Source organism: Athene cunicularia, assembly GCF_003259725.1.
Source record: "Athene cunicularia isolate RWA chromosome 20 unlocalized genomic scaffold, athCun1 chr20_part1, whole genome shotgun sequence".
Classification (NCBI taxonomy): Eukaryota; Metazoa; Chordata; class Aves; order Strigiformes; family Strigidae; genus Athene; species Athene cunicularia.
Window position 1 is genome coordinate 13,118,704 of NW_020799125.1, and position 21,005 is coordinate 13,139,708.

General features: G+C 46.8%; 1 protein-coding gene across 1 annotated transcript in view; it reads left to right on the forward strand.

Annotated features, from left to right (window-relative positions):
• The first annotated feature begins 5,061 nt into the window (after positions 1–5,061).
• Positions 5,062–21,005, forward strand: part of CBFA2T2 (CBFA2/RUNX1 translocation partner 2) — a 60,866-nt gene continuing 44,922 nt past the window's right edge. The window contains exon 1 of the mRNA XM_026862052.1: positions 5,062–5,081. The gene's annotated coding sequence lies outside the window, so the exon portion shown is untranslated. The remainder of the gene's footprint in view (positions 5,082–21,005) is intronic.

Genomic DNA, 21,005 nt, shown 5'->3' on the forward strand with positions numbered 1-21,005 from the left:
TCCCCTGACCTGCAAGCCCTCCAGCTCAGCATCCTGCTCCCTCATTTTTACATGAGTCCATGGAGAGGAGAACAACATTCAGCTGCCCTCAGCAGCCTTGCCAGCTGCAGGGACAGAGTCCAGGAGAGATACCTAGGCACTTCAGACCTGCTGGTGACCCACCTTGCCCCATACCCTGCTGTGCAGGGCCTTCCTTGAGGTGGGGGCTCACACAAACCCACACTTTGGCAGAACAGGAATAAGGTTGCAAAGTCCTGCTCCCAGAGGACTGAGTTTCCCACCCACAGCCACCTTTGTCATGATGGTGGAAAGGCTTTATTCAGAGGGGAACTCAAGGCCATGCAATGAAGGAGGTTTCCTTTGGCAGGACCTTTGCAAGAGCTGGAGCAGAAGCTGGAAGGAGCACAGTGAGTGTAAGATGATCATACCCAGAAGGGTGCTTTACATCAGTGCTCAGGTATGGGTGAGGATGTGGCAGGACAGCAAAAACTGAGAAAACCTGTCTTCAGAGCACAGCTCACTCAGCGTAGCATGAGCTGTGGTGTGGGATGCCAGCAAATAAGCAGAGCCAAGTACCTGCTCATACAGCAAGCACTGTTCCTCCATGCACCAAATAGAGAAATACACCATGGAAGAAGAGTCCATGGCTTGACTGTTTGGCTGATATGCAATTAAATGTGTTAAAGATGGTGGGAGCATTTCTTGACTTGTGGAGTGCATGTATGAATATTTTAAGGGGTTTTGTGTTTTACTGGCCATAGATATATAACGTGTATAGTAACTGTGTATTTATAGTCCTAAAAATGTTGTTTGCAAAATTGTGGATGCTCAGTCAAGTGTGATATACATATATATATTTAGACACACATATCTACCTCTGTAGGTTGCGTGTGCCTGCATACTGCACTGGGCTGAGAAGTCTTCTTTTTCTTGTCCCAAATACATCACATTTAAATGATAAAAAGAAAAGGGTTCCAAATAAAGTCCATGTGCCTGTAGAGCTTCTTATTCTAATACATAAGCCTATTTCAAGGACATATAGAAACATCAGCTAAGTGAACAGGTGTTGCTCAGTTGGACATAAATCCATACTCATAAAAGCTGGGTGGGTTTTTTTCCTCTTACAGCAAACAAATGCTGTTCTGTGTACCAATGTACCAACAGAGCTGAAATTGCAACTGACCCCTTTGTTCGATGGCTGTTGATGTTTCCCAACCTCTACCTCAGCTGCAGAGAGCCCAAGACCAGTCCAGCTCACTGTATGGTTTACCATCTGGGGGGCTGGAGGCAGGGAGGCAGTGCTCCCCGCAGCGCAGGCTGCCTCAGTGTGTGTCTCAGGGTGACACAGTCCCCCTGCTCACAGACCATCAGGATCCAGAGCTCATTTTCCCTACAGGACCATGCCCCAGGTATCACCCACAACCCTGGCACCACTCATCTCAAATCTCCCGAGAAAGAGCACAGAGAGCCCATTCCCCGCTCACACCTCTCTGCCTCTGTAGAAGACATTTGCTAGATCAGGATGGCCACATTTAAAACGTGAGCTTGTTTCTGTGGGCAAGTCACATGACTATGGAAACATCCCCAAGCTGCTGTCCTGAGCTCCTACATCTTTCATGAACATTATGGTATGCAGGATAAAGCCCTGTATGTACCCTATTCTGGTAGTCCATGGGTATTATGAGTGTTATTTAGCACAGTCCTCTCCTCTTTGGGGTTTCCCTCTGCACTGTTTCATCTTTAGAAACAAAACAGCAATGTATACCTGTAACGGAGCTGTTCTGTGCCCACCACAGCTTTACCTTGAGCAGCATCAGAACTGCTGCACAGAAAGGAAGATAATACATTAGCTCCTCCTTCAAAGCTTTCCCCAGCACATTTCAGTGCTCTGCTATGCAGTCCCAGCCCTCCCTGCCTCCTCCCCATTCCCAGCAGTGACATTTCACACCAGGGCACGTCCCCCCAAGGTCGTGGTGCCCAGGAAGGATAGGACACAGAGCAGGGCAGCAACGGCCCCATGCTGTCAGCACAGCAGTTCCCATGTCCTCCTCCATGCTCAGGCACATGGATGGCTCCAGCGTGGGTGAGCCTTGGGGAGGTGCCAGGCTGCAGCTGGGGAGCACGGCCAGGTGGCTTGGGGGGCTGCTTCCATCACAATGGTGAAGCCTCTAATGCAACCCAGCCTGCTGCTCTCCTAGGGGCTTCACAGGCTTTCAAGACCAGCTAAATTAAAACAAAGCCCTTATCAGCACTCCACACAACAACCCTTTTTGCTTCACCAGTGTAAATTTGGCCACAGTGAGGCTGTAGATGACACTGAAATGAAGTGGTGGTAAACACAGACCAGAGCCAAGCTGCAGCCAGCGCGGTATGAGATAAGAGCCTCACAGGGGATGCAGGCTCAGGCGGACAGGCTGGTCCAGGGGAATGCTGGTGCCTCGCAAGGGAAGGAAGCAAAGCCACAAAGTTAAAACAAGGACGATGGGACCAGATGGATGCTCCTGTCATTTTAGTGCAAACTTGGATCTGCTCCATCATGGAACGTCTGGGCGCAAGAGATGCCTGTTGCTGGCCAGCAAACTCAAAATGAGCCCGTGGCTCCCTGAGCATCCAGAGCTAACCACTGCCAAGCTTACCCATAGCTGGGCTTTCAACAGGCTGCTGGCCAGCAGTCACCAGCCCAGAGCTGTGTGAGTTCAAGCCCAGTTTGTTGGGAGCATGGTCCTACTGGGAAACAGCAACACTGACCTGTGTGCACTTTGCTCACCACCTGCCCAGCCTGATCCCAGCTAGAGAGGAGAGGAAATCCCCAAACTGCAATCCATGAATAGAGAAAGAGAGCTTCCCAGCCAGCCTTCATCTATATACTGAGCATGACTTTGTATGATATGGAATATTCTAATGGCCAGATTGGGTCTGTTGCTCCGGTTGTGGTCCCTCCCAACTTCTTGTGCACCTGCACACTGGCAGGACATAGAAAGTTGAAAAGTCCTCGATTTCTTAGCAACAACTAAAAACATCACTATATTATCAACATTCTTCTCATACCAAATCTCATACTGAACCCAAAACACAGCACTATTCTATCTACTAAGAAGAAAAATTAACTCGCTCCCAGCCAAAACCAGGACACAAGGACAGGAGACTGGGTCCTGGCCCTGCTTCCACAACCACATATATATTCTATTACTGAGAACAGAAACCCTGACTATAACCCTATTTTCAGACACATGATCTTCCTCCTACGGTTACTTTCAAGTCTTTGAGGAAGTCCCTGATCCAGCTGGTCTACTTGCAGTTTCCCTAGAGAAGACATATCATGGCAAATCCCACCAGGAGGGAAGCAAGGTTGTGCTTAGTTTTCAGATGCCAGTCAGACTTCAGCATGAGGCTGCATCCTCGACAAACCCTGGGCAGGACTCACAGGCTCTCAGTGAAACTCTCATGATCACAAACTCCAGCATTTCTGGGCTTTGAGGTACCTACCAGAGGTAAATGGCACTCAAGCTTTGGATTTTGTCAGAGTCAAAACACTCCTGTCTCAGCTCTGACATGGATATTTGACTTAATTTCTGCATTTTTTTCCATGTAAATTTAAATGTGTTTTCCTGTGGCCAGATTCCCTGGGGTATTTGTGGAAAGGTAGCAGCCCATGGGAGATCTCCTGACACACAAAGCTCCCTGGCCAACAAAGTCACACTTAACCGTAAGAGCTTGTAGCAAGGCTGAGGGGAGACCTCATCACTCTCTACAGCTCCCTGAAAGGACATTGCAGAGGGGTTGGTGCTGGTCTCTTCTCACAGGTTATTAGTGACAGAACAAGAGGGAACGGCTTTAAACTGCAACAGGGGAGGGTCAGACTGGACATGAAAAAATTTTCCCAGACAGAGTGGTCAGAGAGTGGAACAGGCTGCCCAGGGAGGGGGGAGTCCCCATCCCTGGGTGTGTTTAAGGGCCGTTTGGATGAGCTGTGGGGGATGTGGGGTAGGGGAGAACTTTGTAGAGTCGGGCTGAGGGTTGGACTCGATGATCCCGAGGGGCTTTTCCGACCTGAATGATTCTGTGACTCTGTGATTTTCAGGTCCCCCTTTCCACAGAAGGACCACAGAGTTAGCTGGTGCTTGGGAAGAGTCCCATGCTTCCTTATTGCAGCTTTTCAATAGGTAAAGACTTCTAAGAAAGATGGAGAGAGAATTTTTACCAAGGCTTGTAGCGACAGAACAAAAGGCAGTGGTTTTAAACAGTGTCAGCTGAGACTGGATATAAGGAAGAAAGGTTTTATGATGAAGGTGGTGAGACACTGGTTGCCCAGAGAAGTTGTGGATGCCCCATCATTGGGGTGTGAAGGTTGGATGAGCCTTTGAGCAACCCCATCTCGCGAAAGATGTCCTTGGAGTAGACAAGTAGATTGAGAGTAGATTGGAATAGATGTCCCTGTCCTCTTGACTAGATTATGTCCTTCCAACCCAAACCACTTCATGATTCTTCATCCCACTTGTCCTGCAACTCTTGAATCATCTCCAGGACCTGATGTCCCTCCGGGCCAACCTGGCCGCCGAACCGAAACCGCCCCTCGAGGCGTGGGGCTGCACTCGGGCTGCGGGCCGGGCCGGGAGGGAGCTCAGACACTTGGGTTACAGCACCCGCGGCTGCAGCCCAGCACCGGGGCCGCGGCTATTGTAACGCCTCGGGGTTAGCGCGGAGGCCGCAGCGCAAAGGGGGGACGACGGTGAGATGGTTTCGGGGAGGCCGTAAGCCACAATTAGAATAAAATTCCTTCATTAAATTCATACATAAAGCGTCGCCTCTGATCCAGCCGGCGCGTCTCGCCCCGCTAGCCGGCAGCAGGCCGGTGGGGTGCGCAGGGCCAGAGCCGCGCTCAGACGGGCAGCGACCGAGCGTGTACGAGAAGCCTGGCTGTGGCAGCATCCTCTGCAACGTGGGGCTGGGAAGGTGAATAACTGAGCTCTGTTCTCATTAATTTCTCAAAACAGGAGGTTTGTTTCCAGAAGCTGCACTCTCTGAAAGGCCTGAGGCCGGCAGAAGAGCAGGGAAGTGCGTTGCCGCTGCTGAGGAGCAGGGTAGTTGCTTAGTTAGCCTGTGCCTCTCACCATATTAACCTCCTGATCGCTTTTCTCATCTGTGCTTGTGTGCGCAGCATTTGTTTGTGCGGAGTCGGGAATGTGCTGTGAGCCGCCCTGGGCAGCGGAGCGAGGTGCGGGACAGAGCCGCGAAGTCGGTGGGATGTCCGTGGGTAGTGGATGTGGCCTGGATGGGCCATTTACCCACGGCCTGGATCACAGCCTCGAGGCTACTCAGTTGATAAGTCATAGTTTAGTGAAGGGCGAAAAGCAGTTACAAGTTCATCCTAAAGCTCAGAGGAAATGAGGGAATTTTAACATGAAGTGTGATTGCTCATAGGGAAACAATGTAAAGATAGATGGTGATGCTAATGTGGAAACCACCCCGAAGGCTGCATTCCCGAGAGGAGAAGGAATTACCAAGTGACAGAAATTGCAGAGGGTGGGTGAATATCATACTGCTTAGTGCAAAATGTGTGGAGATGTTCAGAGTGAGTTTGTTATTCGCAGTTACAAATATTAGCCTGTCAAAGCACACAGGCTTGAAAGAGCCAGTGGCCCAGGCAGCAGCAGCGGGAGGAGGGCACAGCAGTGAGCGAGCCCCGTTAACATCACCATGGGTCTGCAGAACCCTGGTACCTGGTTGATGGGCTCCTAACCTTGCTGCCAGGGAGGGCTCTTCATTTTGTCTGCCTTGGAAGAAAAAGCCCCAGAGAAGGAGCTCGAGTGAGATCATCTGCTTTAACCTTGCTGTCCAGAAGTCAGCCCACTGTGCCTGATTTTCTCCAAGCTTCCTTTGCAGTCACAGCAGAGAAACTGAGCATGATTCATCTAACCAGTCTTGGACACCTCTCTCTGGATGAGACAAATTACATGCTGGAGGTGCCTGGGCTTTTTCATTGACTGCAAGGGAAGTCCTGGGTTTAGCAACAAGGAGTTAGATGAAACAAATCCCGCCCAGTCTGTCTGCTCATGGTGCACTTTGATGGTGTATGCAGAGTCTGGTCAAATTCCCTGTTTCTCTTAGATTGAGCACTGGGAGGAGAGACAGGCCTTTGAAATCCTGCTTAAAAATAATTGAAGCTAAGAGAGACATCGATCTTGTGCCTAAAGTCATAGCTGCAGGGTGGGTATGTGAAACCAGTTCCTCTCTCAGCTGTGATGCTTTCTGCAACCTTGGGCAAGTTGTTTGAATGTTTTTCTGGGTTGTGGCAGGAACATATAAATGTACGTACAGCTGCTCAGTTTTGCAGTATTAGACCATGTCTGAGATTAGGTTTGTTCATCTGGGTCCCGCTGACAGAACTGAGTCAGGAAGCAAATTGCACTGACCTCATGTCAGTAGGTACAGTATGGCTGTAGCCCCTGGCAAGAGAGGGTGACAAGCACTGGGGATGCTTCAGGTGACTCAGCAACAGCTAAAGCATCATTTCTTACACACCTTTAATGTACCTGTGGCTCAGCATCCACTGGTGAAGTGCTAATGATAACCCTGGTGGACCATACAGCTGTTTTATAAGGATGAGCACATAAATATGTGTTATAGCCTTTGGCAGCTTTATAGATACAGCAGGTAACAATATCCTGTTAGTGCCAGTATTAAACAGGCTGAACACTAGCGCAAGCATCCCTTAGTTTTCAGACCCAGTGTCTGCCCAAGAACACTGTTGGATCAGCTGTAGACTCATAATTTTTATAAGCACAGATTACATACATTGCCTTGGTTATCAGCCCAGTGATTTCTGCTATATTATAAATATAGTTACTGGCAGTGTCTGGAGACTGCTTGATTTCTTTGGGAAATTTGCAGAGAAGTGGTTCAGTGCTCAGCGTGAAGCTAATGATACAGAAAGAAAGAAGAAATGTGGGACTGCTTTGAAACTTTGGGATGTTCCATATTAGTTTAAGGCGCATACTGACTCTCCTAAGCAAGTAACAAAAGCATGTTCATTTCCAATGGGCAGAAATTAAAATGGATCTTTCAGGGACTTGATCTTGATTTCCATATGCTGTAAAAGCTTAGGGTGTTACTCTTTCCTTGCACCAGTGTTCAGGGGAGCAAAATAAACACTTTATTAGGCAGTCAGAGGAAAGAAAAAGAGGGTTTTGATTTGCAGCTTGTCTGAGGGTAGAAAAGAGCCTGTACTTCAGGAATATCCCATGTAGTTGACTATCTTAAAAGCAGGACTGGAGTGCAATAGTGAGCTGAGTACGATTTCCATCAGCTTGAGCTGCCAAGGCTTTGCTGCTACCTCCAGATGTTGTCATAAATGACTGGAGAGGGGAGGAGGACTGCTCGAGTTTCCCTTTTGCTGGCAAGAATCAGAGGTAAACTCTTTGATTTTGGAAGAAGGAGGTGGCTGTAAAACTCACAAAGGTCTCTCCCTCTGATGTGGAAAGTCCTGGAGGCAGTGCTTCTACCCAGACAGGTGATTTACTTGGAACTCTTCCAGACTGAAAACCACCTTCCTGAAGGCACTTGTCCAGCTAGAGTCTGGAGCAGAAAACTTCTCTTGTGTCCCTGTCACCTTCCCATCCCTCCCTGCCACATCCCACGTGTGCACACCCATGTTTGATTCGGCTATGAAGGTGTCAGGGACATCGTTTTGGCTGTATTTGTGCACTCCTGGTTGATCAATCCTGACCTTACAGCTCAGCTAAAACATTCTTTACTCTATTTCATGCTCTTCTAGAGAGAACTTCTGCAGGTAGTAACTTACCTGGCAATTGGACTTTGAGGTCAAAATCTGCACATACGTTTTCCTCAGATATGCTCTGCAGTCATGGCATAATTTAAAGGATCAGACGATTCAGGCAGGGATTTTCTCCTGTAGATTTATGTTGGTATTTAAGACGGTAGTTGGTAATAGCCCTCAACCTTGGGTTCCAAGGATATTTTCAGAAAATAAACTGTATGCTGTTGTCTTGACTTTGGATCCATAGGTGACACTTTGAAGCTTTTGAAATATTGTGGAATTCTCTCATTACAGGTATGGTTTTGAATGGCAAGTGTAGCTTTAGTCATTTTTTCCTGTGGATGTCATAAAATAGTTGGACAAATACTTAGTGAATGCTTGAAGAATTGCTGCTGCTTTTCTCAGAGTGGTCTCAATAGTCACACTAGTTTGTTAGAATCAATACCACCTTCTCCCTGAACTAAATATATTCATATTTTTTAATCCTCATGATCTCTTGGGAGTTGGTCTGTCACTTCCTAATAGTGCACCTAGTTGCTGTAGCAGCAAGTTCCTCCAAATATATCACCTGGAAAGCTCCCACCTGGCTTTTGTATGCATTTTATCATGCCATTTCTGACAGGAGGCAACAGGAAGAGAAAAAGGAGGTATAAATTCCGAAAGGCAACAGAACAGGAAGGCTGTACATGGTTGGTGTATGTGGAAGTAGGCTGTTCTGGCCAGGGACTGGCGAGGGGTGGCTGGGGTCAAGCAGTTGCCGGCACTGGTGGCACCGGGCTGGTGGCAGACAGCAGCTCAGCAGCGCTGGGGAGATCCAGGGACCGTCCCTGGTGCCTGCCTGGCTGTCAAAGACTCTTCAGAATCCTTATCAGGAGTGGTGAGCACACAGATGCTTAGCCTAATAGCTCATTACATCCCAGCTATCTGTTGTGTCTGTTAGCCAACAAATATTTTCTTTATACTTCGAAGTTGTGGTGCATCCTGCCTGTGGAGGCTCTTTGCATCTGGCTGGAGGCGCTTGAACAAACAGAGATGGAAGAGGGGCTGTAGTGGGGGGTACCTCTATGGTCACACGTGGTCCTGGGCAGGCAGACACTCGTGGTTGTCTGCTTGGAGCACGGTCAGCTTTCCTTTCTTAAGTGAGGATTGTGGGATACAATATTTTGAGCCTATAGTCTCGGGAGCAAACATTTTGGTGGGTCTTGATTAAGCAGAAACGTAATTTAACACTTTTAAAGGATGGGGATATCTCAGCCTGTGGCATTTCCAGGTGCAGATGAGATTAATTTGCTTATCTTAGGTGATGGCAGGTAATTGCATGTGCAGGGGAGGTACTGTAGTCAGGATGTTAAAACACAAAGAAGTCAAATGGCTCCCATGTTCCTCCCCCACTGTGCAAGCTCTTTAGCATTAAAACACCCTGTCTAGCAGATCTGCAGGCAGGAGTCTTCCCTCCTCCTGCTCCCTGATTAGGTTTGGTGGGGGCCAAGAAGCCGGTGATAAATTGTGACTGTAAAGCACTGAACTTTGAGGGGAGATGAAAAAAACCTTCGAAACATTTGCCGCCAGGGCAGCGTGTATGTGGGTCGGTAATGGGGTTTATCTTCTGACATCATTAGGATCTCTGACATTTCTAGCTTAGAAACAATAACTCGCCTTATCCGTCGTCATGTTTTTCTAATTAAAGACAAAGCTTGGTAAATATTTTTTAAATGATTGAATTTCCCAAGTATGGAAAACACATGTTGGGAGTCAGGCTGGCTGCGTCCAATGCGCCTTTTCCCATAGCGTCCCTTGGAGCACGCAAGTGCAAATACAGATTTAGAGCTGTGGGTGACAGGTTTATCTGGGATGATTGGCAAGGATTTATAAACCAGAGGGGATTTACTTCCCTCTCCCTCCCTCCTCTTCCCCCTTCTCTCCCCCCCTCCCCGTCCCTGACCCCCGTCTCAGAAATAGGAAATTGGGATCACATTAAACCCTAATTGGTTTGGCTCCAGCGCTAGTTCAGTGGCTGCCAAATAGTTAATTTATTGCGTGAGAGTTTGGCCATGTGTTGAGAGGCAAATTTGCTTGAAGCAAGGGATCTTTGTAAACTGTACATCCATTCCCATGCCAGGTCCTGTTTACAGCGGCACCGGAGCGGGGTGCAGGAGGTGCTTTCCATACCCATCCCAGCAGGACGGCGAGCGGGGGACCCTGCCATGTGGCTGCCTCTGCCCTCCACGCTCCCCAGCCGAAACGCTTTCAAGAATAGTTGCCTAAAAGAGCTTAAAGTGGTTTGAGCTGGACTTGGTGATCGACGTTTGGGAACTGCCAGCTAGATAAGACGTGGGAGGCTCTCAAGAGAATAAATGCATCTGTTTGGGAGATAACAGCAGGCCTGGGCTGTCACTGGGGAGCGGGGCCAGGTGGGGAGTCCCCGGGGGTGGAGAGATGGCTTTTCCTGGATGAGGTGAGGAGGGGCAAACGGGAAGCAGGCGTATCTGGCTGGCTTCCCGTGGCCTTGCAGAAGTCCTCCTTGTTCCTGCCCTTCTCTGTGAAGTCGGTGGCTGTTGGACATCTCAGATCTGCCGTTGCTTGCTGTTGGATCCCAGGCATCTAGTTGCATTTGTCTCCTGTGAAGATTTTTGGAGGTTGGGCTCCAGCAGAAGGGCTTGCACGGGCTTGAAGGCTAAGCAGCCCTCACTTAGGCCATCACTGCATTCACTGGCACCTGAAAGGGAATTACTTGGATTAAAGAGGATACTGTAGCCTGAGTTAAAAACTCTCACTGCTAGCTCGGTTCTGGTTTTGGAGTATGATTTGAAAGAGGCTGTATAAGGTATAAATCCATGGCTGTGGCATTTTCTTTCATTTCTTACTGAGTTAAATAACAAATTTTGTGTTAGGGAGCTGCTTCCAGCTCCGAGGCAGCAGAATTATTACTGCCGCGCTCAGCAGTGCCCTTTCTGTGTCAGCTGCTGTTTCCATTGTGAACTTGATACCTGAAGGCTCAATATTGTGACCCTTTAATTTTCAGCTGCTAAACCGTACCATGCGAGTTGGCTAAAAGGGAAGAGCTCAGAGGGGAATTTGACATAGTTAGGCTGTGGGAGCAGTGTGTTTCTTTGGATATTTCTTAAGTGCTGAGTGTTTAGGAGAAATTGATAGGTAGTAGCAATGCACTCTTAGCAATACTTTTCCTTCTGTAGCTTTTGCTTCCTGGGATGTAATAAAATCCATTAAGTTCTATTTATGATCTAAGGCCCAATATAGTAATAGTTTTATTTGGATAATTGTGGCTGTTCTACCAATAATCAGAATACTGAACACTTCCAAGCGTACTGTAAAACCCAGGCTGTGTGTTTAGGAGGGTACAGGGTTGGCACAGCCAAATGTTAGTCAGTTTTCCTGAGGAGTTAGAGACACATCGGTTCCACGGAAAAAGCCTGGATTAAGCCGAGCATCTCTGTAGGAAGAGAGCTCCTGCCCACAGCTGCCACACTGGGGCCGTGCTGCCCTGGATTTGCCAGCCATAGCATGGAGGTGCTAGCAGGGTTAGGCAGGGAAAAGGGAGACAAACTGGACAGGTATTGGAAGCAAACAGCAATGGTTTGTTTTGGAGAGCATCTTTTCATCCCAATGTCTGAAGGCAGGTTAAACATTCATCAGGGAGCCACTCCCCACTGTGCATCTCCTGCTTAGTTTGAAATGCAGCCATTTCTGGGATGAGCTCCTGTAATTACTTGAAAGTACATCATACTTCCACCACTTTTGGCAGGAAGGAAGGAGGAATACTGTGCTCCATCGCCAGACAAAATAGAAATCAACAATTGGGATTTTTCTCAATGAGCAGATCTATCTTCTCTGCCATTAAATCCGAGTTGGATGGAAGCCTTGTGCCCATTTTGCTTTCGCAATGTGAGCGTGGTGTTCTGCAGCACACAGCCCGTGTTCAGGCAAAGATTTAAAGCAGCAAATTCTAGCCAGAAATTCTTTCTAGCGCTTTGCTTTCCTTCTGCTGTTTGCTTCCCTCTTCACACTACAGATGCTAATGGATCACCTTCCCTTGGTGAGTAACGATACAAGCCGTACTTTATGTTGTGCTGAGAAACTGTCATCTTCAGGAATGTTCTTTCAGAGATGCGTTCCCACTCCTAAACCATCACAGATCAGGCAGCACTGAGAAACCTTCAAGCCTAGCTTGAGATTACTTGTGTCAGCCTAAACACCTACCTCCTGTTTGAGCCTGGGCACATACTTGAGGCTGTAGCAGGCTTGAGCCTTGGTTGGGTGTGTGTACAAGTTGATGCATCCAGGCTTCTGTGCATTCTCTGCTCTCTTCTTCCTCCCTCTTCATAGATGAAAGTTGTATTAAACTTGATGTCCTCATTGTGGAGCCATCCGTTTCCCAGGACCAAATTTTTTTGTCATGAGATTTGCTTAGAGATGGAGAGAAAAGGCAGCAATCTGGAGGATGGTTTCTAGAAAAATAAAATACATCAAATTTATGGCAACCACAAAGCAAACTAGTTTAGCGGATCTGGGAGAGCATCCCAGGGGTCTTTGCGGAGGTGAAATCATTCAGGGTGTGGGAGGGAGAAGCACAGAGGCAGGAGCAGATCCTTAACCTGGTGCTGCTGTCATCCGTGCATCCATTTCCCAAGCCAAGCTGCCCCTCAGCTATAAAGGTGTACACAGAAAGGAGGGGTGAGAGTTTGGATGCAGGCAGTGGCTTGTTCATAGAGCTTGTATATCTGACCATGGGGTAACAGGGACTGCAAGTCAGCATCATGCAAAATTTAATTTTTGGTTCATTGTCTGCATCCATTTACTGCAGTTCATTTACTCCTCTGCTGCAAAAGCTCTGGCTACAGATTACAACTCTTAGCAAGTCTCCACGTTTCAAAATATACTGGTTGGTCCCTTTTTTTTCCCCCAGAGGATGATTTTTTTCTATGGAAATATGGTCTGCCCCCTGTATCTAGGTCTGTTGAGCACCTAGAACTCAATTTGATGGAATCTCCTTAGGAAGAATCTTGGACAGCAGCAGATACCCCTCTTCTGGAAAGTCCATGGATGAGGATCTTGCAAAGGGAGCAGCAGAGGTGACCTGCACCCACTTTGATTTTAGCACTGCCATCCTTGTCACCTGTATCTGACAATACCCACTTGGTCTTGCACTGGTTTTGCACTGCAGTACTCCAGAAATGTTCACGGGCACTTGTCCATCCTTTTTCTTCTTGAGTAGACTTGGCTTATTGAACAAACCTTTTTTTTTTTTTTTCCCCTGTGTAGAATTGATTTTAGCAAGAAAAAAAATAAAACTTCTTTGTGCATATGAATGGGTAAATAACTGTCAGAGTACACAAACTGTTGAGCAGGTAATTTTTAGATGTTTCTTGATTTGTCTGCTACCAGTTCTATTTAAATGTTAAGTCTTCAGTCACTGCAGCTACTGTGTTCATCAAGTTTTATTTCCCATTTAATAATTACAGCAGTTTCCCTTGAGCTCTGTACCTCTAATTAAGAAAGCTAAGTTTGATATAAAGCTAATGGAATAAAATTTGTTATATTTTTATGCTAAAATAACATTTGTAGACTCAGTTGCTACCCCTGAACACAGTTTACCACATCTCCTGTTTTTCGTGACCCTCTGTCACTACTGATGACTTTTCAGATGGTCAGAGACCAGGTGCTGGTCCATGCAGAAGTTCTTGCCTTTGGTCTCAAATGGTATCTTGGAGATACCCTGCTGGCATAGGGTCTTGGCTTTCCCTTTTGTGTGTGTCAATAAGGACTGCCTCAGTTCCCACCAGTACTTTTACTGTCCTGCCAGTGCTCTTGGTGTAAGGTGGCCCAGGAAACCTTGGAGAACCTGGCAGCACTGCACAAAGCCAGTCCTGCTTCAGTTAGACTCTGGGCAGATGTGACCCAGCCACCATCCAGGCTCTGAAAGCCCCAGTTGGTGAAAGCCCAATGTTGTTTCAGGAATATTTCCTATGTTCAGTGAGCCCTGTTAGAAAGAGCCACCAGAGGGGCACGTACCTGTGCTGTGCTGCTGGGCTGCAGCAGTACCTAGGTGCCTCAGCAAACGCACCAACACTCCACTGTGCCCTGCATGAAGACTTCTTTGCCAGAATTTTACAGCAACTTGCTTTTTTGGCTCCTCTGTCCAAGATTTCTACAGCCATTGCTGGTCCTCCCAGTCTGAAGGTCAGGGCGATGCCAGTTCTCCAGACAGCCCCAAAGAGAAGAAAAAAAACCCCAGATGGGACAAGACGCGGTGGCATGTGTAGGCTTGTTCAGGTGCCCACATGCAGTAGCCTTCTCTCTGCTGACTCTGCTTCTCCAACATGGGGTGAGTCTGTAGATCAGCAGGAACAACCAAAGTGAGGATGAGCCAATGGACAGATCTGCCTGCGTACACGCAGCAGGCCAGGAATTTAAATCTGTCACCAAAAGTACTGTCCAAATGGCTGTGCTTCTCTGAGTGGTGGCGACATGAGTGGAGATGCACCTCATCACACCTGTTTTATAACACAGAAGAAAAATATTCAGGGCATCCAAATAGTTTATACCCCAACAAACAAATTCTGGCAGTGAGAGCGTGAGTTTCCATCTCATTAAGCTGTTGGCAAAGCTCTGGTAATTCCAGTCACTGATACAGCACAGGAATTATCCCTCGACACGACTGGTTGTGTCAGGTCAGAGCATCGCTGCTTTTTCTCAGCAGTTGCGTGTTTATACTTAAGAGTAAAAGAGAGTGTTGAAATGTCAATTCATTGGGTTCTTCTCTGGTGCCAGAGCAAGGTCTCATGAGGTCAGAAGACAAGTATCTGAGGATTTCTGTACAATGAGCATAAAGTGGATTTCTACCCCTAAGTAGTAATGAGGAACTGTTTTCAAATCTAATGCTTTTTTAAATGCAAAACCTAGCACCAATACTCAGTTTTGCAGAGGCTTGAAGTTTCAGCTTGGAGGTCACCTGCTCAGCTGCAGCCCAGGTTGTCTTTGACAAAGTTTCTGCCATCTCACAGCTGCTGGTCTGTATGAAATCAGCTGGTGGTTTTGGTTCACTTTCTTGGGGACAGGTCAGCTCTACCATGGCTAGTTCCATTTTTGGCATGCAGGAGGTTTGCCAGGAGTTGGAGAAATGAAGTTGGATGAACTGGAGATTGTGGTGTCTTCTGGCTCCTCCAGCAGGCAGAGGATGAGGCATTTTGTTGAAGGGGTGGCACGCAGATGTCAATAGGCATGGGAAATTTGCCTCCAGTGCTGTTACAGATTTTACGGTGTCTTGCAAACAAGAAAGACCAGTCTGCTCTCCCTGCCTCGTGTTACGTTACACAGCTTGAGACAGGCGCATACAAAATTCATTTTAAAGGACCGTCATCCAGTCTCAGAGACTAAGGAATGTTTTAGTAGGGCTTTTATAAAATTTATATGCTTTATCAAAGGTCCTATTGTTTCCTCATTAAAGCAGGATTATCCCTCTGGGATTAGCTGTTCTGCATGGGTCAAGAGGACAGCCACACTCCATTTTCATAGTGCTGTGAAACAGCCGAAGCAAGTGGGAGACTGAGTATCCAGGAGACACAGGGATGCAGGTGCTTGGAAACAGGACCCAAGAGGAGCTTTTACAAACATCGATTTGATTGGACTTGACTCTTGAACACATGGAAGAATTTTAGTGAGCTGCACCTCCAGCTCTTCTTATCATTCAAACATCCAATCTCCAAGACTCCTTCTGGTGTTAAACAGCATCTGTCATTGGTGCAAACCTTAGGAGGTGAATTTGCAGCTTTTTCCATCTGCTGAAACAAGCAGGCAGGAAGACCTTTTAATTTGCACAAGAATCTTCTATAGTCAATACAAGTTGACCCCACAGGCTTTCTTGAACTAATTCCTGTCAGTTTGGCTTCGCAAGATCTAATTTTTTCCCTCAAATTATCTCCTTTCTTCCAAAAGTTTATTACATCTCAGGGATTTTTTCTTCCCCTGTATGACTGCATTCAGTCATAACATGAATTATGTTCAAGTCATCTACAAATCACTGCTGAGTAACCAATAGCTTCTTTTAGTGATGCTATAGTGTGCAGACATTTGGAGTCTATTGGGAAGTGGTTTTGTTTGTTTTTTGTTAAATGCACTGGCTGTCTCTACAGTTTATAGTCACATAGTTGCATATCCTTGTGTTCCTAATATAAATATTGTCATCACTGAACAAGGACTTGCCGGAAGATGGTGAAAAGAAATGCTGAAGCGGCAGTGCTAATCAGGTAGATGTATTACACTGCTGTTTAGCTGTAAGAAGTCTCCAAGAAGAATGAACTCTTGGTCTAGAAGCCTGTTCAGACTGTAGCATTAACTTGGAGAGGTGTTGTTTGAAATGGCTGCTGTAAAAATCCCTCAGAAAACTGTTTCAGTGCTTCTCTTGCTCTGCTCATAATGACATTCCCTAGAGCATATATATTTGTCATCTCTTTTTCTAGATCTACAGAGAAGTAAAATTCAAAGTACTCATGCTATAGCTTGGAGCATCAGGTCACACTTGAGCAGCTAAGAGCACACGTGCTCTGCCTGCCTCCCCATCTCTTTGATGCTCTTGAGTCCCACCAGCAGCCCTGGTTGGGTTGGTACAACCCAAAGTTGTTGTGTAAGGGGTGCAACTGGTTATAAGTGGACAGTTGTTATGGAATGCAATGGTAGTGTACAACTGAGTAGGACTGGTAGTGCATCTGTCACTCATCTCTTCTACACCGTCAGGGGTTTTTTTGGTGGCTGGTCAGTGGAAAGCAGACTGTGGTCATTAACTGTATGTAAATGAGTAATGCTGAACTCAAAACTCAGTGTGCAGCATTTCAGGTTACTTGGACTCAAAGCAGCCAGATTATTAACCATGGATATGGAATATTTTAATCCAAATACTGATAGAGCCTTAAGTAGGGCAGGAGCTGCTGTATCTCTAATCTCCCCCCACAACATGGGCCAGGTGTTTGCCTTTAACTGCAGCTGCTCCATCTGCAGAAACAGGTGGAGACGTTCAGGACCGTCAGCAAAACACAGCTGGGAAGAGTTAAGAACAGCCCCACAACGTGCTATTTCACCTGGGCAGAGCGCACCCCAAAGCAAATCATCTGCAATAAACACAGCTTCACCTCAGAAACGGCTCTGGGTAGGATTAATGAAATGAAGGGGAAGGAAATGTATGCTTGAGCTAGTTCAGTTTTTTTTTCTCGGTAGCAACACAGCCAAATCAAATGAACTATTTCCAGCATGCTGCCTTTTAACTGCCTGTGTCATCAAATCCAACCCCACTTTGGAGAAGCTTTGCTGATGAACATCTCTTTTTCATTTTCTACTCCAGGTTTTTAATGCTGTTTTTTTAAATTAAGGGATTTCTTTCTTATTCTTTCTCCTGAGGTCTATTTTTTTAATAACTTGTGTAGAAAAGCAAGATTTTGACAGCTGTTGAAGTTTCAAGTTCTATCTGAGTTTTAGACTGAAGGTAATGCTTGGCCTCTTCCTCTTTCCCTTATATGCATGTTAATTAACTTCAACATACAGACATTTTACTTATTCTAGCTTTTAGCAGTTGCTGAATGTGTATGTCTGGTGTGTGGGGTGGAAGATCTCTGACTTACTTGATATGATGCTCTCACCAAACACCTTTCAGTCTATTGAAAAATCTTCTTTGTACCATCTCAAGTGGTTTTCAGCATGTTGCCAGGTCTGTGGGAGCAGGTGGAGGCAGGGGGTGCTGGGCATGCACAAGGCAGAGCATGAAGCTCACTCCGCTGCCACAGGGAGGTTGGCAGGAGCACAAAGCACAAGTGGTTCCCCCTTTCTCCTACATACAAATGATAAAGGATCTGATGGGGCTTGTCCCCTTGTGTAGGAATGGTGTCACCTGGATGTAAAATGCTTGGATCCAAGGCAGGCAGCTCCTTGGTAATGGTGTGTTTCCTCCTAAGCACTTAGGATGGAAAAATGAGTTCTGTGAACTTTGCATGACAGTTTCCTTCCTGTCTCTCTGAGTCTGTCAGGAATTTTGTTGTTAGTGTTGCTGGGTTGATACGGAAAGAGCTCAAATGCCTAGGGAGTTGGGGAGATGTGCACCTCTGAGTGAGGCGGGTCATCCTAAATCTGTGCTGGGGACGGCTACGGCTGAATGTTGGAGGGAGTTGATGCCTCCAGCAATTATGGGCTCTTGAGCTTCTGCATGTTAAATCCTGTAGGTTTTTAAGGGTGGGTGGATTTTGTCCTGGTTTTCTTCAGCTGTTCTCTAGGAAGAAGCTAGCTGTTTTTTTTTTTTTTTTTTTGAGACGATTTTCTGTACCTGTTGTTTTGTTGAATGAGTTTGTTTTGTAAGAATCTTTTGATGGGATCATTCTTCTGTTGGAAATGTCCATTTTTAAAGAGAGAAATTTTCCTTGGGACCAATAAGTGCTCAGGAGATTAGAAGCCACTCTAGGCACTCTGTAATTGTATTTATTAAACTGTATAACATGACCTAAGTAAATATTTACTGATTTGAATATGGTTCTTTGGCATCCTGGTAGAATGCTGGCTGCTTGATCTTTGGCTATCCTGATGTCTCCTTGTTTTGTGTAATTTTTGAGATAGGGTTGGGTTTTCTTGTTTGGTTTGGAGTTCTAATAACTGTATGGAAGGAGAAGATTTTAAGTGCCGGTTTCACAGGATGGGGCTCCTGCTTGCTAAAGGCAATAAATGGTGTCCTCAGCCTGAGGTTTAGCATTCTAAGTTTTACTCTGACAATGTCACTTTTCTGCATGGGGAAATTGCTGTGAAATTTGGGTGTGAATTTGCAGCATACCAGCTGCTGCACTAACACTGTCTGCAGAGATGTGCGGGATGCTGGAGCCTTTGTGCAAACCTGCTTTCTGTGCTTCCCTTTTGGGGAGGCTTGGAGGTGGAACCACTGCCAGAGATCTGCTCTGCTGCTGGCACAGCCCAGTGTTGGGGTTAAAGCGAGCTGCTGCTGCCCACACTTTCTGGTTATGGGCTGTGGTTTCACCATCCCTCAGATCTCTCTGGTGCCTGCAGAAAATAAGGGGCTTGATCTGGGGTTGAGCTTGGGGGAAAAGACGGATCCTGGCAGGTCCTGGTGCATCCAGCAGCACCCCCAGACAACTCTGTGGTCCCATGTGTGCACTTGTTGGGAGGGAAGGGGCTGCTCCAGTGTGACTGTGGGCCAAGCTTGGCTGCTGACCCTTGGAGGAGTGACAAGGGATTTGGACTAGAGGAGAAAAATTCATGTTAGCGCCTGAATATAGTTTTTCATCCTCTTAAAATTCTTCTGTTTCTTTGAAGTGTGAATCCCAGATGCTACAAAAGTATTTTTCCAGACATGGCTATGCTGTCTTGCTGTGTATTTTCCACCAAATTGCTGAATTACTGTTTTCCTTCTGGCCTTCAATTTTTTTCATAGCTTTATCTTTTTGTCTGGATGTTTTACATGGCTAAAACTCGTTCCTGTCTAGCATACCAATCTGAGAACTCCCACGTGAGACAGTGTTCCCACCGAGCTATTGCATAGGACAGGAATGCTGGCTTTTTTTTTTTCCTGGAACCTTGTAAACATGAACTTCCTGTTGACACGAGCTGTAAATCTGCAAATACGCCCTACTTCCGACAGAAGATGAAGGTAATAAAATTTCAGGTCCTCCTTTGCCGTGCTTGGTCCTCCTTGAGCTGCATCGAGGCACCCCAGGGGCAGTGGAAGCACAGAGGCACAGGAGGGAACCTGCTGATTGCTCTGCACCTCTGGAAGCCAGTCTTTCCCTTTATGTTTTCCTTCTTTTCTTTAAATGCTCAAATATGGATGCAATCCTAATAAAAGCCAGTTGGAGAATCTTAAAACCCTAATGACTCTAAAATGATGCTGCATTGCTTGTTTTCTCCTTTCCTTTCTCCCCTGCCTCTCCCACCACGGAACTTCAGTTTTGTGGAGTTAACTCAATTCTACATCCAAAACAAGCAGTTTTGGATAACAAGTTGGCCAAATTCAGGCAACTATTAGAAGACTTTGCAGGTTACCACCCATGTCACTTAATCTTGCTGTTATTGCTACCTCTGAGAGGAGATCTAGCCCACACTAGTTGTTGATTTTCCCTTCCTACAGTTAATGCTTCGCTCTTCTGCATTTCATGCAGTGGCAGCTCATAAGCCTCATCCCATGTGGGGCTGGGCCCCAGAGCTGGCGGCATCTGCCAGCCCCTGGCTGCTCTCATGGCCTTTTAATGCCACTGCAAGATGAAGCCGTGGGTAGCAAGCTGTATGTTTTACCTTCCTTCTGATGCCAAGACAAGTGTGCCCACAGCTTGCTGGGGGCAGAGGCAGCAGTGCAAAGAGAATAGATGCCTGGTTCCCTCCGTCGGAGGCTGATGCATGCTTTATTTTTGGGTAGTAGCAGACCCCCAGTAGATGGTCGAGCTTGGCAGATAATATGGGCTTATAATGGTTGGGCATGACTGTGCTGATCGACTTTTTGGGATGCTGGGGCTTCCTTGTGGTATTGCAGAAGGGATGGAGGCAGGTGAGAAGCTGGAAGATGGTGGAAGCAGCGAGTGGAGAAGGGAAGCAGCAATAACGTGAAAAAAGACATTAAAAGTGTGGTAGTGGAAGGGGAGGAAGGATACAGAAAGAAAGCAGTGGTTACACGATATGGAAACGAGGAGCAACAGGCAGGATAGAAGGAAGATCTGGACGGAGGCTGAACTCTCAATAAGCATCCCATTAATTAATACTTTCTCATGTGGCAGCACAGGGGTGTGGATGAAATCCAGCCCTTCTCAGCCTGACCTCGGCGCTCTCCTCACTCGCCGCCGTGCTGGTTTCTCCTTGGCTTCCCGCCCTTAGAGAAACCGCAACCTTTCCGACTTCTCTGGGCAGAATGAAAGGCACATGGCAGCGGTGTAAGAGGAGCCTCTTGCAGTCGTCTGCGCTTGGGTGGGCGTGCTGGTTCTTTCGTAAACTAATAGCTCCCAGCAGTGCTACTAAATCAGACTTGGTGGAGCCGGGAGCAGAGAGTTGGAATGCCGGGCCAGGCGCAAAGGGCTGCGCTGGGTTGTTTCTTTTTTTTTTTTTTTTTTTTTTTTTTTTTGGTTTTTTTTTTTTTTTTTTTTTTTTTTTTTTTTCTTTCCCCAAACCCACCATTTGTTAGGTCCAAAGGGCTAGCGACAGCAGGAGAGAGAGCTGGCAAGGATGGGTTTTGCAAAGA